The sequence below is a fragment of the Poecile atricapillus genome, chromosome 4 (genome assembly GCF_030490865.1).
Source record: "Poecile atricapillus isolate bPoeAtr1 chromosome 4, bPoeAtr1.hap1, whole genome shotgun sequence".
Classification (NCBI taxonomy): Eukaryota; Metazoa; Chordata; class Aves; order Passeriformes; family Paridae; genus Poecile; species Poecile atricapillus.
The window spans coordinates 73,808,861-73,815,353 of record NC_081252.1 but is presented as its reverse complement, the minus strand read 5'-3'; the positions used below and the strand labels follow the sequence as shown (position 1 = coordinate 73,815,353).

General features: G+C 62.0%; 1 protein-coding gene across 2 annotated transcripts in view; it reads left to right on the top strand.

Moving 5' to 3' along the window:
* The first annotated feature begins 786 nt into the window (after positions 1-786).
* LZTS3 (leucine zipper tumor suppressor family member 3) overlaps positions 787-6,493 on the top strand; it is a 58,356-nt gene continuing 52,649 nt past the window's right edge. For both annotated transcript variants that reach the window (XM_058838383.1, XM_058838381.1), the window contains exon 1: positions 787-984. The gene's annotated coding sequence lies outside the window, so the exon portion shown is untranslated. The remainder of the gene's footprint in view (positions 985-6,493) is intronic.

Here is a 6,493-nt window from a genome sequence, read left to right as displayed (position 1 = left end):
ACCTCTCATTTCTCCTTGGAGAAGACAGCTCCGTGCAATGTCGCAGTCAGGAGCTGCCCTGCCTTCAGCTGGAGTCCCTGGCCATTTGGATGTCCCTTTTTCAGCTCATGTCGTCCCTTTTTCTCTCGTGTAAGAGGGAATTTGGGGAGATTGTTCCCTGCCCCCTCCCCCCCAGTGAGCTCAGATCCTTGGATTCTCCGTGGGATGGGAAAAGTTCTTTCCTCTCCCACACTGATTTTTCATTCCCATTCCCCCCGCTCTGGAGACCCCCAGGGGTTCAGTGCCCCCTCCACCCCAAAGGGCTCTGCTCCTGGAAATGGGGGGAAATAAGGACCAAAATGGGATTTTCACGGTGGATACAGGCAGACAGACTTGGTTCCCACCCCCAGCCTTGTCTGTCACCCTGGGGCTGCCCGTGCCCCTCACACCCCAGCCGTGCCCCCGAGACACCCCCTGGAGCCATGGCAGAGCTCAGCTCTATTCCAGGGCTCTTTTTTGGGGGGGCACGAGGGCGATGAGGCTGCGGGGGAACCAGCGGACCCCAAAAATCCCCTGCCCCGGGGCTCTGTGGGGGAAGGCCACAAGGTGAGGGAGCTCCAAGCAGCGCCCCAGCATCCCCAGCCAGCTCCACGGGGACAGAGCCCTGTCCTGGGGGGTGGCGAGGGAAGAGTTAAAGGGAAGGCGAGCAGATCCTCCTCCATCCTCCCGGCCCTCGCTGTTAGGCTGCTGCTGTGACAGGGGGTGGGGTCGGGGCTGGCCGCCGTTTGCCGCAAGAAGGGGGGGGAAACGTGGCTGCGAATGTGTGTGTGTGGTGTGTGTGTGTGTGTGCGTGTGTTGGTGACACAGGACAAAATGAGATGAGACCCCTCGGACGGGAGCGGCCGCCCGGCTGCGGTCCCTGATCGCTGCCCGATCCCTGCCCGCTCCTGCGCATCGCTGCCACCGCCGCCGGGCACCGGCGCAGCCCCAGCATCCCCGCCAAGAGTAAGGATCGCGCTGGGAAGCGACTGGGAGGAACTGGGAAGCGGTGCTGGGAGAGGGGGGGAGGTGGGATGGGGTGGGGGGTAAGAGAGGGGGGGGTCTCTTGGGGGTGGAGAGAGGTGGGGTGCACGGAGGGCGAGGTGGGGGGGACCTGATGCTGGAGCTTGGCTCGCCTGAACCACCCACCCAGATGTAATTTGGGGAGGGGGAGGGGAGGATTTTGGGGAGGGGGGTGGGGTGGAGGATGGGCCGCCAGCGCCGATTTCGGGTGTGATGGAGGGGAGGGAGCCGTGTTTGTGCCTAAAGTCGCAGCTGCCTGGATTTGGCCCCGCGGGGCCATTGGGATGTGACAGCACCCAAAAATAGAGTGCGAGGCGGGGAGGAGCGGCGGGGGTGGGGGGTGCAGACCTGTGTGCCAGTGCCAGCGCCAGGCTATTTCCCCCTCGTCACCTTTTCCTCATCCTCTTTTATTTATTTCCTTATTTCTTTGGCAGTGATGTCAGGGAGGGGAGCGGTGGCTGGGGCTGGGGGTTGGATTCACGGCGAGGAGCTTGCTGGCGGCCGAGTGATTAACGTGCAGTTGCTGGGAATTATGTCATCTGCCTCGGTGCTGGGTGGCCCTCGCCCAGCAGCGGCGGTGGGGAGGGAAGGAGGGAGGGAGGACGTGGGGGGACGTCACGACATGGGGGCTCCCCGCCTCGGGCTTCACCCCGGGAGGCGCCGATGCCTCCCCGGCTTTGCGAGGACTCCTCGGGCATCCAGCTTTTCCTGCCCGCCCCGGCACGGGGATCCCCGCTTGGGACATCACCCGAGGAGGCAGCGGTGCCTCCCCGGCTTGGAGGGGATCGAGCGTTCCCCGCTCGCCCATCGCGGCCCCCGGGCAGGGCTGCACGCCCACCCCCTGCCCGGGGGTCCCGGCTGCACGGGCTCCATCCCCAGCAGCACAGGACAGGGCTGCTGCTCCTCCCGACCGCAAATCCCGCTCGCTGGCCCGGCAGAGCCGGGTTTGGAGCAGGCGGAGCTGGCGCTGCCATGAAGGGAAGGTGAAGGTGGGCATCCCCTCTGCCACCTCCCCGGGAGAGAGCGGGGCTGGAGCTGCTGCACTGCAGCACAGAGCCCCATCCGCGGCTCTGGGTGTGCCCGGGGGGAGCCCGGACCTTCTTTGCAGCCCCGTCCCCTCCTCGGAGCCGAGGCGAGAGCCTGGCGACCTGTGGCTGCCAGCGGCCCCCCAGGCCAGATGAACCCTCTGCTTCAGAGGAGGGTATTGGGCTGCTGGATGCTCCACACCCTCCTGGGCACCCCCCTGGGCATTCCTTGAGTACCCTCTGAGCATTCCCCCGCTAAGCAGCCCCCGAGCATCCCCTGAACACCCCCAGCATCCCCTGGAACACTCCCGAGCATCCCCTGAACATCCCCAGCATCCCCTGGAGCACCCCGAGCATCCCATGGAACACCCCGAGCATCCCCTGGAGCACCCCCAGCATCCCCTGGAACACTCCCAAGCATCCCCTGGAGCACCCCCAGCATCCCCTGGATCACCCCCAGCATCCCCTGGATCACCCCAAGCATCCCCTGGAGCACCCCGAGCATCCCCTTGAACACTCCCGAGCATCCCATGGAGCACCCCCAGCATCCCCTGGAACACTCCCGAGCATCCCCTGGAACACCCCGAGCATCCCCTGGAGCACCCCCAAACATCCCCTGGAGCACCCCCAGCATCCCCTGGAGCACCCCCGAACATCCCCTGGAACACCCCGAGCATCCCCTGGAGCACCCCCGAGCATCCCCTGGAGCACCCCGAGCATCCCCTGGAGCACCCCGAGCATCCCCTGGAGCACCCCGAGCATCCCCTGGAGCACCCCCAGCATCCCCTGGAGCACCCCGAGCATCCCCTGGAGCACCCCCAGCATCCCCTGGAGCACCCCGAGCATCCCCTGGAGCACCCCGAGCATCCCCATCCTCTTCCCCACGCGGGGAGCTGGGGAAGGAGGACAAGGCCTGTCAGTGAGCCAGGCACGGACCCTGCTGCACATCCACAACCTCTTCCCTCTGCTCCACACCCCGTGGATCCCCGTGGGGCTCCAGGCGCCACGGCCGAGGGTCGGGCAGGGAGAGGAGCAGGCAGGAAAGGCTGCAGGGAGATGTGCAGCGGAGCTGGGAAGGGCGGGCACGGCTGCAGCGGGGCATTTTTCTGGCATTTTCTGCCCCACAGCACAGTCCACGGGAGGAGGTGGGGAGAATGTCGACAGCTTGCTGAATTCCAGCTGGGAGCCAGCGGCTCCAGTCCCAGCCGGGGGATGCCACTTGCCCCGTGCGATAACCTTTGGCAACTCCCTCAGCTCTCCACGCTCTGCTTCCAGCGCCCTCCAGCACATCCTTCATCCTCCAGCCTGCTCCGGGGGACTGCGCCCTCGCTGAGCCCTCCGGGGAGGTGCTGGCACGGACAGGGAACGCAGGGCACCCCCAGTTTGGGGCAGGCAGGACCGGGGGGCTGCTCCATCCCGCAGCGCTCCCCCGGCCGTGCCCTCTCCGTGCGCCGGGGGTTTGTTTATGTGTGGCCCCGCTTGGAGCGGCGATCTGCCGCGGCTAAATATAGCAGCGATGCTGTCATCCGAGTTCAGCCTGGCTGGGGAATTTATTTTCTGCAAAGGCTGGGAGGCGAACGGGGCTGCAAACAGGCGTGGAAATGCCGGAGTGGTGTGATTCCCTGCCTGCCGTGTCCGGGCTCAAGCAAAGGGGAGAGGGAACCTTGTCCCGAGTGCCGGCCTTGGGATGGCAACAGGGAAGAGGAGGAAAGTGTGGAAGGGCTGAAATTGTCCCCGCTGGCTCCTCGGAGCAGGGGTGGGCATTTAAAAAGCGGCGCGGTGCCTGTGTGGCTTCATGTCTCCCCTCCTCCTCAAACTCTTCCTTGCCGGGTCACCGGGCTGGCGTCCCAAGGGATCAGCTCCCAGCCCCCTCAGATCTAAAAACAGGGTCTGAAAGTCCAACATCGGGCTGTGGACATCTGGGAGAGAGCAGCAGCTCGTCCTACAAGAGGTGGGACTGGGAGAGCCCCCCTTCCCTGGGGGCTGCAGCATCAGCCCTGGGCATCCCCTGCTTTCTCCACCACCGTGGGAAGGGCACCTTTCATCACCCATCCCGAGGAAAAACGGGAAAAGAGGCAGAAAGCCGGGTCCCCTGACTTGCAAAAAGCCAGGCAGATGGGGAGGGTGTTTTCCACATGCACTGTGAAAACCACGTTGCATCAGCAGTCGGAGGCACTCGCTGCGTGATAACTCCATGTGGATGGAGCAGGAATGTGGATAAACTGGCTGCGAAAAAGTTCCTGAAGGGAGTTATATCCCGACGGGGAAGGTTAAGAGTTAAGAGGGTGTTGCTGGAGCTGTTGAAGGGGTTAAAATCTGCTTTCTCCCGAAGGGGAACTGAGCCATGCCCGGGGCTGTCAGAGAAATCCAGCAAACAAAGGGTGAAACAAGGAGATTTCTTGTTTCCCTTCACAGAGGATCTTTCCCATTAGTCATTCCTGTCACAGGAGCTGGCAAACACGGTTATTATTTGAGGGATCTGAAAGTGAGATGGAGGCACGAGGCCAGGAGCCCAGACATCCCTGCCCTCGGGGTTGGGGAGCAGGCAGGGACCCCCCAACCCCTCTGGCTGCCCCACACCTCTGCTCCATGGGTAAAGCCATGCTGGAGCCCTGGATTCATCCTCTGGTTGTGGGAGCCCTTTCCAAGGAAGCTGCTCTGGGGAGTGGCGTCCCTGGTCCCTTTCATCCCAAACCATTCCAGGATTCCACGGTTCCTGCAGGACACGGCGGCACTGGGAGCCGTGGGTGGGCTGTGATGCTTCATCCTGGAGGAGGTGGTGGTGGGCCAAGCACCTTGAGATCCTGCAGTAATCCAGGTGGTTCCCCAAAGCACCCAAAACTCAGCTCTTCCATCACCCCACAGCCCTGGGCACCTCCAAGGGGGAAAGGAACGGGATGAGCCCCACCATGGGTGGGAAGAAGGTCCATGGAGCTCCCTAAACAGCAAGGAAAGCAAGGATAACTGCTAAGGCAGCTCTCAGGAGATTGGGATGGCTCCTGCCTTATGATCCAGGTTTGGCTGGAGCCAAGAGCTGTCCTGGCAGAGGGAGCTGAAAGTCCCCTTGAGCCGTGCAGGAGCTGCAGGAATTCCTGCAAGGCTGGGAATCAGGTTTGCAGGGATTTTGGCTGAGTTTCTATCTCACAAAACCGGGGGAGTTTTGCCATGAAGATGTGGGTCCTGCTGGCTTTATGTGGCTCCTGGGGCAGAAGGATGAGCTTTGAGCCCATTATGAGCCTCTCTTTCCTTCAGGGCCAAGTCCTGATCAGAGGCCAGCGAGATGCTCCAGAGGCAGCAGGGTGCTCCAGGGTTAGACAGGTGTAATCCCAGAATCCCAGACTCATTCAGGTTGGAAAACATCTCTGGGATCATCGAGTACCAACTTCTGACCAAACACCTCCACCCACCACCCCAACTAAACCACAGCACTGAATGCCACATCCCATCCTTCCTTGGGTAATTCCAGGGATTGTGACTCCACCACCTCCCTGGAAAGCCCTTTCCAGTGCTTAGCAACCCCTTCCATGAAAAAACTCTTCCAGGTGTCCACCCTGAGCCTCCCCTGGCCCAGCCTGAGCTGTTCCCTCTCCTCCTGTCCCTGTTCCCTGGCAGCACAGCCCGACCCCCCCGGCTGTCCCCTCCTGGCAGGGAGTTGTGCAGAGCCAGAAGGGCCCCCTGAGCCTCCTTTTCTCCAGGCTGAGCCCCTTTCCAGCTCCCTCAGCCCCTCCTGGGGCTCCAGACCCTTCCCCAGCTCCGTTCCCTTCTCTGGACACACTCCAGCCCCTCCAGCTCTTTCTTGTTGGGAGGGGCCCAAAAGCACCCCCAGCACTGGAGGTGCCCCAGCAGTGCCAGCACAGGGGACGGGCACTGCCCTGGCCCTGCTGCCACCCCAGAGCTGCCACAAGCCAGGTGCCAGTGGCCTCTTGCCCACCTGAGCACACCTGGGCTCACATCCAGTCCCTGCTGCCCAGCACCTCCAGGTCCTTTTCCACCCATGGGCAGCAGAGCCCGTTCCCTTTGCAGGGAGCCCGGGAAAAAGGCAATCAGATCATTAACACATGCTGCTCTTCACACAACCAACCTCACAAATATTTATCAGCTGGAGAAACACACGGGCTCGGAAGTTGCCAAGTAACATAACAAGAGGCGCTTTTAAATAAATATCTGTGCGTCTGCGGGTGACGAATTAACCAAATCCCTTGGTATGTGGCCCAAAGATATGTTTTCCTTTGGAAGCCCAGCACCAGTAATAAAAATAATGATCCAAACCAGGAATGAAAACCTGGGATAAGCAGTGGCTGACTGTCTGTCCAGCACTGGAGGGAGTTGGCTCCCTGCTGGGAAGGTTTGTGATGTCCAACAGATCCTTGGCTGCCAGGGAGAAGTCGGGAGCAGGATGGGATGGGGGGATTTATTTTAAATATTTA